Genomic DNA, 11,648 nt, shown 5'->3' on the forward strand with positions numbered 1-11,648 from the left:
AGACATTTAGAAAGAAATTATACCAATTCTCTACATAGCTTCCAGAAAACAGAAGCAGAGGGAATACTTTCTAATTCATTCTACAAGGCTAGGATTACCTTAATTCCAAAACCAGATAATGATATGAGAAAAAAAACCATAGACCAGTATCTCTCATGAACATAGATGCAAAAATCCTCAACGAAATATTAGTAAATCAAATCCAACAATATATAAAAATAAGTATACACCACAATCAAGTGGGCTTTATCTCAAATATGCAAGAATTGTTCAACATCAGAAAATCAATTAATGTAATCTATTACATCAATAGATTAAAAAAGAAAAATCACATGATTGTATCAATAGATACAGAAAATCATCTGACAAAATTCAATATCTATTTATGGTAAAAAAAACTCTCATAAAATTAGGAATAAAGTGAAAATTCTTCAACTTGATAAAGAATATTTACAAAAAAGCTACAGCTAACATCATACTTAATGGTGAGAAACTTGGGAGTGCCTGGCTGGCTCAGTCAGTAGAGCATGCAACTCTTGATCTCAGTGTCATGAGTTCAAGCCCCACACTGAGTGTAGAGCTTACTTAAAAAAAAAAGTGAGAAACCTGAAATTTCCTTAATAGAATAAGGAGTGAGGCAAAGATGTCCCCTCTCATAACTGCTTTTCAACATTGTACTAGAATTCTTAGCTAATGCAATAAGACAAGAAAAAGAAAATAGAAGGTGTACAGAATGGGAAGAAAGAACTATAACTGTCTTTGTTCACAGATGACACAATCATCTATGTAGAAAATCCAAAAACTGACAAAAAAAACCTCCTAGAACTAATAAGTACTTATAACAAGGTTGCAGGACACAAAGTTAACATACAAAAGTCAATCATTTTCCTATCTATCAGTGATAAGTGAACTTTGAAATTAAAAAAACAAATTGTCATTTACATTAGCACCCCCCCAAAATAAAATACTTACATATAAACCTAACAAAATATTCATGCATCTATATGAAGAAAACTACAAAATTCATAAATAAAATCAAGGAAGACCTAAATAAATGGTGAAATATTCCATGTTCATAAAGAGACTCAATATTGTCAAGATGTCAGTTCTTCCTACATTTATCTACATATTTAATGCAATCCCAATCAAAACCCCAGCAGCTTACTTTGTGTATATTGACAAACTGATTCCAAAGTTTAGGGGAAAGATGGCAGAGGAGTAGGGGACCCTATTTCAGCTGGTCCCCGGAATGGAGCTGGATATCTACCAGACCATTCTGAGCACCCACGAAACCAGCCTGAGATGTAAGAAGATCTGGATCTCTACAAACAGAATATCGCAGGTGGTTGGTTTTGAGGTATGAAGCAGAGAGCCGTGATTCTGTGGGCAGATATTGGAGGATAAATGGCAGCAGGAGGGTGCCTGGCTGTGGGGATCCTACACCGCCGGTGAGTGACAGCCTTGCGCACTGAGACGGGCACAGATTCACAGACTGGTAGCGGCGGGGAAAGGACTTTAGGGCAGCCCCCGGGGTAGAAACCCAGAGCGGCGGGGTCGCATGGGCAAACTGCAGCCCCCGGGATGGAAACCCAGAGCGTAGCAGTCGCATGCACTGGAACTGCAGCCCCCGGGATGGAAACCCGGAGCGGCGGGGTCGCACGCAGGTGAACTGGGAGCGGATGATGGTTTTAGAAGCACAAAGGGCAGAGACATGCTCTGACCTGGAGGCAGGACTGGGAGTGCTGCAGAGGGGCGCACAACCCAGGCCACTGCAGTTTATAGCAGCACAGACAGAAACAGAGACGGTGTGGCCTGGAGACTCACTGAAGAACAGACTGCAGTCTCTGCTCTGAGGCAGAGGGTTGGAAACGGTCTCTTCTGCTCTGACTCACGGAAGAGACGTGGAAAGCCACCAGGGAAAGGCGGCAGAGAACAAAAGCCCCCAAAACTGATTCCCACTGAGCCCATCCCCCACCACAGGGGCATTGGGCAACTCCGCCGGAACAGGATTGCCTGAGTTAACAGCGTGGCAGGCCCCTCCTGCAGAAGACAGGCTGGGAAAACAAGAGGCCACTAACCCTAAGGTCCCAAGAAAACAGGTGCATCTTGCTTGGGTTCTGGTCAATAATTTGGACTCTATACAGTCCCTCAAACACCCATCAACAGAATGACTAGAAGGAGGAGCCTCCAAAACAGAAAAGACTCAGAGTTTGTGACTTATGCTGCAGATTTACAAATGGATGCAGATATAACCAAGATGTCGGAGATGGAATTCAGGCTAGCAATTGTGAAGACGATGGCTAGAATGGAGAAATCAATTAATGGCAACATAGAGTCTCTAAGGGCAGAAATAAAAGGTGATTTGGCAGAACTTAAAAATGCTATCAATGAGATCCAATCCAATCTAGATAATCTAACAGCTAGGGTAACTGAGGCAGAAGAACAAATAAGCGACCTGGAAGACAATATAATAGATAAAAAGGGAAAAGAGGAGGCCAGGGAAAAACAACTCAGAATCCATGAAAATAAAATCAGAGAAATAAGTGACACCAAGAAGCGTCCCAATGTCAGAATAATTGGAATCCCGGAGGGAGTGGAGAGAGAGAGAGGACTAGAAGATGTATTTGAGCAATCATAGCTGAGAACTTCCCTAATCTGGGGAATGAAACAAACACTCGAGCCCTAGGGGCAGAGAGGACCCCTCCTAAGATCAAGGAAAACAGGTCAACACCCCGGCATGTAATAGTAAAACTTGCAAATCTTCGAACCAAGGAAACCATCTTAAGGGCAGTTGGGGGAAGAGATTCCTTACATACAGAGGGAGGAACATCAGAATAACGTCAGACCTGTCCACAGAGACCTGGCAAGCCAGAAAGGCCTGGCAAGACATATTCAGGGTATTAAATGAGAAGAACATGCAGCCAAGAATACTTTATCCAGCAAGGCTTTCATTTAGAATGGATGGAGAGATGCAGAGCTTCCATGACTGACAGAAACTGAAAGAATATGTGACCACTAAGCCGGCCCTGCAAGAAATATTAAGGGGGGTTCTATAAAAGGAGAAAGACCCCAAGAGTGATATACAACAGAAATTTACAGGGACAATCTATTAAAACAACGTCTTCACAGGCAACATGATGACAATTAATTCATATCTTTCAATAATCACTCTCAACGTGAATGGCCTAAACGCTCCCATAAAATGGCACAGGCTGGCAGATTGGATAAAAAGACAGGACCCATCCATATGCTGCCTACAAGAGACTCATTTTGAACCCAAAGATACATCCAGACTGAAAGTGAAGGGTTGGAGATCCATCTTCCATGCCAGCAGACCTCAAAAGAAAGCTGGGGTAGCAATTCTTATATCAGACAGTTTAGATTTTAAACTAAAGTCTGTAATAAGAGATACAAAAGGACACTATATCATTCTTAAAGGGTCTATCCAACAAAAAGATCTAACAATTGTAAATATCTATGCCCCCAATATGGGAGCAGCCATCTATATAAGCCAACTGTTAACCAAAATAAAGAGTTATATTGATAACAATACGTTAATTGTAGGAGACCTCAATACTCCACTCTCAGCAATGGACAGATTATCTAAGCAGAAAAATCAACAAGGAAACAAGAGCTTTGAATGATACATTGGACCAGATGGACCTCATAGATATTTACAGAACATTCCACCCTAAAACAACAGAATACTCATTCTTCTCGAGCGAACATGGAACTTTCTCCAGAATAGACCATATACTGGGTCACAAATCAGGTCTCAACCGATACCAAAAGATTGAGATTATTCCCTGCATATTCTCAGACCACAATGCTTTAAAACTGGAACTCAATCACAAGAAAAAATTTGGCAGAAATTCAAACACTTGGAAGCTAAAGACCACTCTGCTCAAGAATGTTTGGGTCAACCAAGAAATCAAAGAAGAACTTAAACAATTCATGGAAATCAATGAGAATGAAAACACATTGGTCTAAAACCTATGGGATACTGCAAAGGCGGTCCTGAGGGGGAAATACATAGCCATCCAAGCCTCACTCAAAAAAAAAGAAAAATCCTGAATTCACCAACTAACTCTACACCTTAAAGAACTAGAGAAAAAGCAACAAACGATGCCTAAGCCATGCATTAAAGAGAAATAATTAAAATTAGAGCAGAAATCAATGAATTAGAAATCAGAAACACAGTAGATCAGATCAGTGAAACTAGAAGTTGGTTCTCTGAAAGAATTAATAAGATCGATAAACCACTGGCCAGACTTATCCAAAAGAAAAGAGAAAGGACCCAAATTAATAAAATTATGAATGAAAGGGGAGAGATCACGACTAACACCAAGGAAATAGAAACAATTATTAGAAATTATTATCAACAACTATATGCCAATAAACTGAGCAATCTGGATGAAATGGAGGCCTTCCTGGAAATCTATAAGCTGCCAAGACTGAAACAGGAAGAAATTGACAACATGAATAGGCCAATAACCAGTAATGAGATTGAAGCAGTGATCAAAAACCTCCCAAAAAACAAGAGTCCAGGGCCTGATGGATTCCCTGGGGAATTCTACCAAACATTCAAAGAAGAAATAATACCTATTCTACTGAAGTTGTTTCAAAAAATAGAAACAGAAGGAAAACTTCCAAACTCATTCTATGAGGCCAGCATTACCTTAATCCCCAAACCAGGCAAAGACCCCATCAAAAAGGACAATAGCAGACCAATATCCCTGATGAATATGGATTCCAAAATCCTCAACAAAATCCTAGCTAATAGGATGCAACAATACGTTAAAAGGATCATCCACCATGACCAAGTGGGATTTATCCCCAGGATGCAAGGGTGGTTCAACATTTGCAAATCAATCAATGTGATAGAACACATTAATAAGAGGAGGGAGAAGAACCATATGGCCCTCTCAATTGATGCAGAAAAAGCATTTGACAAAATACAACATCCTTTCCTGATTAAAACTCTCCAGACTATAGGGATAGAGGGAACATTCCTCAAGTTCATAAAATCCATCTATGAAAAACCCACAGCAAATATCATCCTCAATGGGGAAAAGGTGAGAGCCTTTCCCTTAAGATCAGGAACACGTCAAGGGTGCCCATTCTCACCACTGTTGTTCAACATAGTACTAGAAGTCCTAGCAACAGCAATCAGACAACAAAAAGAAATAAAAGGTATTCAAATTGGCAAAGAAGTCAAACTCTCTCTTTTTGCAGACGACATACTTTACGTGGAAAACCGAAAAGACTCCACCCACAAATTACTAGAACTCATCCAGCAATTCAGTAATGTGGCAGGATACAAAATCAATGCACAGAAATTAGTTGCTTTCTTATACACTAACAACGGAACTGTAGAAAGAGAAATTAGAGAAACGATTCCATTTACAATATCACCAAAACCCATAAGATACCTCGGAATAAACCTAACCAAAGAGGTAAAGGATCTATACTCTAGGAACTACAAAACACTCATGAAAGAAATGGAAGAAGACACAAAAAGATGGAAAAATATTCCATGCTCATGGATCGGAAGAATAAACATTGTTAAAATGTCTATGCTACCCAGAGCAATCTATACCTTCAACGCCATCCCGATCAAAATTCCAATGAGATTTTTCAAAGTGCTGGAACAAACAATCCTAAAATTTGTATGGAATCAGAAAAGACCCCGAATCGCCAAGGAAATGTTGAAAAAGAAAAACAAAGCTGGGGGCATCACGTTTCCGCATTTCAAGCTATATTACAAAGCTGTGATCACCAAGACAGCATGGTACTGGCACAAAAACAGACATATAGACCAATGGAACAGAATAGAGAACCGAGATATGGACCCTCAACTCTATGGTCAAATAATCTTTGACAAAGCAGGAAAAAACATGCAATGGAAAAAAGACAGTCTCTTCAATAAATGGTGCTGGGAAAATTGGACAGCCACATGCAGAAGAATGAAACTCGACCATTCCCTAACACCATTCACAAAGATAAACTCAAAGTGGATGAAAGACCTCAATGTGAGACAGGAATCCATCAAAATCCTAGAGGAGAACATAGGCAGTAACCTCTTTGCCATCGGCCACAGCAACTTCTTTCAAGATACATCTCCAAAAGCTAGTGAAACAAAAGCAAAAATGAACTTTTGGGACTTCATCAAGATAAAAAGCTTCTGCACAGCCAAGGAAACAGTCAACAAAACAAAGAGGCAACCCACAGAATGGGAGAAGATATTTGCAAATGACACTACAGATAAAGGGCTGGTATCCAAAATCTACAAAGAACTTCTCAAACTCAACACCCAAAAAACAAATAATCAAGTCAAAAAGTGGGCAGAAGATATGAAAAGATACTTCTCTGAAGAAGACATACAAATGGCTAACAGACACATGAAAAAATGCTCATCATCATTAGCCATCAGGGAAATCCAAATTAAAACCACACTGAGATACCACCTTACACCAGTTAGAATGGCAAAAATAGACAGGGAAAGAAACAACAAATGTTGGAGAGGTTGTGGAGAAAGGGGAACCCTCTTACACTGTTGGTGGGAATGCAAGTTGGTACAGCCACTTTGGAAAATAGTGTGGAGGTTCCTCAAAATTTTAAAAATAGAGCTACCCTATGACCCAGCAATTGCACTACTGGGTATTTACCCCAAGGACACAGATGTAGTGAAAAGAAGGGCCATATGCACCCCAATGTTCATAGCAGCAAGGTCCACAATAGCCAAACTGTGGAAAGAGCTGAGATGCCCTTCAACAGATGAATGGATAAAGAAGATGTGGTCCATATATACAATGAAATATTACTTAGCCATCAGAAAAGATGAATACCCAACTTTTACATCAACATGGATAGGACTGGAGGAGATTATGCTCAGTGAAATAAGTCAAGCAGAGAAAGTCAATTATCATATGGTTTCACTTATTTGTGGAACATAAGGAATAACATGGAGGACATTAGGAGAAGGAAGGGAAAAATGGTGGGGGGAAATGGAGGGAGAGATGAACCATGAGAGACTATGGACCTGAGAAACAAACAGGGTTTTAGAGTGGAGGGGGGAGGGGGGATTGGTTAGCCCAGTGATGGGTATTAAGGAGGGCACGTACTGCATGGAGCACTGGGTGTTATATGAAAACAATGGATCGTGGATCACTACATCAAAAACTAATGATGTATTGTATGGTGACTAACATAACATAATAAAATTTTAAAAAAATAAAGTTTATATAGAAGAGCAACTTAGTATTGAAGGAGAAAACATAGCCAAATGACTGACACTATCTGATTTCATGACTTAGTATAAAGCTACAGTAATCAAGACAGGAGGTACTGGTAAAAGAATAGACAAATAGGTCGATGGAACAGAATTGATATCCCAGAAATAGACCCACCTAAATATAGTCAATTGGTCTTTGACAAAGGAGCAAAGGCAATACAATGGAGTAAATATAGTCTTTCCAACAAATAGTGCTGGAACAATTGGACGTGCCTATACATAAAAATTAATTCAGATACAGACCTTAAACCATTCAAAAAAAATTAACTCAAAATGGCTCATAGACCTCAATATATGGAAACAGACCAAAACTCCTAAAAGATGACATAAGAGAAAACCTAAATGACCTTGAATATGGCAATGACATTGTAGATACAAAACCAAAGGCAAGACCATGAAAGAAACAATTGAAAAGCCAAACTATTAAAATTAAAAACTTCTCTGTGAAAGACAAGTCAGGAAAATAAAAGAAGACAAGGTATAGTCTAGGAGAAAATATTTGCAAAGACACATCTGAAAAAGGACTGTTATCCACAATATATAAAGAACTCTTAAAACCCAATAATAAGAAAATTAACAATCCAATAAAAAAAATGAGGCAAAGACCTTAGCAGACATCTTACCAAGGAAGATATACAGATAGAAATTAAGCATTTGAAGAGATGTTCAACATCACATGTCATTAGGGAATTGAAAATTTCAAAAACAATGAGATACTGTTGCACACCTATTAGAATGACTAAAATCCAAAACACTGACAACACCAGATGGATGTCGAGCAACAGGAACTCTTATTCATTGCTGGTGGAAATTCAAGATGGTACATCTACTTTAGAAGACAGTTTAACAGTTTTCTACAAAACTAAATATACTCCTACCATAAGACCCACCAATCATGCTCTTTGGCATTTGCCTAAATACATTGAAAATGCATGTCTACACAAAAACTTGCACATGGAAGTTTCTAGCAGCTATATTTACAATTGCCAAAACTTGGAAGCAGCCAAGATGTCCTTCAGTGGACGAATGGTTAGGTAAGCCATGGTACACCCAGACAATGGAATATATTATTCAATGCTGAAAAAGAAATGAGCTATTAAGCCATGAAAAGACACAGAGGAAACTTAAATGAAGTTTAAGTTAAAGAAGTGAAGTGAAAGAAGCCAGTCTGAAAAGGCTACATGCTGTATGATTCCAACTATATGATGTCCTCGAAAGGGCAAAACTATGGGAAACATTTGCCAAAGCTTAAGGGAAGGGAGGAAGAAATGCATAAGCAGAGTACAAAAGTTTTTTAGAGCAGGGAAACTATTCTGTATAATATTATAATGGTGGATACACATTATTATACATATTTCCAATCCAAAGAATGTACAACACTGTCAACGTCTAGTGCGTTGGGGTCCCTGGGTAAGGGTCTACGAAATCACCAGGACACAGGGGATGCAGAGCAAAGACAGCACTTGCAACTGCATACTGCCATTTATTACTCACATAGCTATATACTCGCAGTGATCAGATAAACATAACAATGTATACTTAAAGTATCAAGCCAACATCCGTGAAGTGAAATATACACGAAATTCAATAAGAACAAAATACATCCTGTTTATGCTTGCAGAATAAAGAATTCTCTTAGCCATCCTTCCTTTGGAGACAACATGTTCTTTGTCTTTAGAAAGAACACTTCTGACAGAGAAAGACACACTTTAAGCGAGGCAAGAGCCACTTCCTGCTGATCCAGGCATTTAGGACTTGCAACATGAGATAAGGGGAAGAGAACATTTTCTCCTCCTGGCCTAGGCCTGCCTGGCCGACCTTAACCTCACTGCAGTCCTCAAATGACCCTGGCCTGCAAGGGGCTTACAAGCCTACACCATCTCACAACACCAAGAGTGAACCCTCATATAAACTGTGAACTCTGGGTGATAATGTCGTGTCAATTCTAACAAGGTACCACTCTGGCACAGGGTGTAATACATGTGTAGGGACATGAGGTATATGGAAACTCTTAGTACTTTGTACTCAATTTTGCTGTAAACTTGAATGCTATAAGAAATAAAATTCATTAATTTCTAAAAACCTAATAGGGATACAAAGAGAACACTTTTGGTAACACTAAGGATCCTGAATGCCACTCTTTACTGTGATTCCCACACACCCAGACCCTTGTGCAGAGACCCAGGTCCAGAGGGTCAGTCTGCTTTGGCCCAGGATGCAATGACTGCAGAGCTGTTTCCTCATGTAGAATCAGGCCCTTGTTCTGATTTCCCACTCTAGCACAATTTCAGACTATTTTGCTTGTGTCTAAGTCCATAAAACACAAGCATTAAGATAATGGGACTACGCTAGGAAAATATAACAGATCCTTAAAAATGAGGTAGTCTCTCAGTAATGGTCTTAACAGCATGATTTTTTTTAATTAAAATTAACTTCAGTGCTCCAAAACATCAGAGTTTATCTGGACTTTACAGCAACTGACTTGCCATCTTCTCTTGCATAGAAAAGGCTCAACAAAAGAACCTCAGGTTATTCAATCGCCATCATCATTGTCATTGTCATCAGCATCATTGTTATTCCTAATATTTTGGAGCACTTATTATATGCCAGGTGCAGTGTCAAGCACTTTGTATGTATTATCTCATTTAACTCTCCTAAAAGCTCTATGATCTAGCTGCTATTATTTTAAGTAACTTGCCTAAAGTCACACCCCTTGTGGGAAAGTAAAGTAGATGAAGCTAGAATCAGAACCCAGTCAACCTAATTCCAAAACCAATATTCTTAACCATGGAATCCTACAGCCTTTAAATAAGTAAGAGATAGTTTATGGTTTACAAGCCCAGGCCAGACTGAGAGCCGCAATGTCTGCCTTCCCAGGCCCTGGGGAAGGTTCTGCAGACAGCTCATCTGGGATCCTTCGGTATGAGCACCCCTTTACATTGCCACAAAAGTCCTCAAATATTTGGGAACACACAGGTTGAATTGCTGCACATGACCTCGAGCTCATTGATGCCTGTTGGAGGTGAGACCCGTGTGTGTCAGCTCAACAGAGAGAAGATGGAAGACTCATCTGTTTATTTTGATAAATGTAAATGAATTCTATTCCTTGTCAAAATGTTATCAAGACCCCAATGAAATGAGCTCCGCTTTTTTTTTTTTTTTCCTTTTCAGGGTGAAGGGAGTGAAGGGGGAGTGAAATGAATGCTCAAGACAGATTGCTTTGATTTGAAATGAAAACAAACAACTTTAGGGAAAAAAAAAGCCTTTCATTATTTTGGAGACCTTGGCATTCTTGCAGATACATTCATGAATTAATCATTAAAATTCTGAAATGTGGAATAAATCATGTGGTTTTCAATGCCAGCCCACAATAAAGGGGGCCTCAAACAGTTATTAAGACACAGCACTCTAAGCTGCTGCAGCCTAGAATGACTTTTCTCCAGGAATAAAGTGGATGAGGTGTGTGTGTGTGTGTGTGTGTGCACACGCAGGCGTGTGCGCACGCATGTGTCAAAGTCAGCCCCGAGGTCCCAGCCTGGAACTGTGTGCAAGCCAGCTCCAACCGTGTGTCACCACATATTAGCACTATTTAATACCTGCTAATGGAATGGCTCTGTCTGCCGTCGACAGCAGGATCAAAAGAGGGCCATGCAGCTTTTAAATTATTAGCACTAATTAGGCAAATCAAAGAGGAGGAGGGCAATGAGACCAGAGAATGCATTAGAAGGAAAGCAAGGGGATCACTACCTACCTCACACTGTCAAGATCCAGCTACCAAACAGCCAATTAGTGCCAAAGACCCTTCCGGAGCGATGAAAGAATGAACGGGCCTGCCCCCGTAGAAGCAGGATGGCTTCATTACAGTGACTCCCTAATTAAAATGTGAAGGTTGCTGATCATTGCATAATTAAATAAGGTGGCAGGCGGTAGGAACCAGCTATCCAGGAGTTTCTAGGACTCATGTTACTAAAGCCACCTCCATGGCCTCGCCTGTGGCCCTCCCACAAGGCAGGTCTGGAGCTGTCCAGAGTTCTGACAAAGATTCTGACTTCTAAAAGCCCGGAGAAGGCAAAAGTATTTCAACCACCCATTACCCCATTGACCAGTCCTGAGAATCACTAATTTTCTTTGGAACCCATTCTCAAACTAATTAGTCAGGAGAAAGAGGATGGAGCGGTGGAGAGTAGAAAAACCACCAAGCCTAATTAACTCCCAGCCACTGCAATCTAGAGCTCTGAAGCCAAGGTTGTCTCCTGTTGATGTAACCTTTATCCCTCTTCTCTTCCACATGCCAGGAGGAAATTCTGTGTCCTTAAGAGCTTGATTGGGGGCTAATCCCAGGTTTGACAGAGAA

The sequence above is a fragment of the Mirounga angustirostris genome, unplaced genomic scaffold (genome assembly GCF_029215605.1).
Source record: "Mirounga angustirostris isolate CCGP_5_RB_7025 unplaced genomic scaffold, mMirAng1.0.hap1 SCAF_16, whole genome shotgun sequence".
Classification (NCBI taxonomy): domain Eukaryota; kingdom Metazoa; phylum Chordata; class Mammalia; order Carnivora; family Phocidae; genus Mirounga; species Mirounga angustirostris.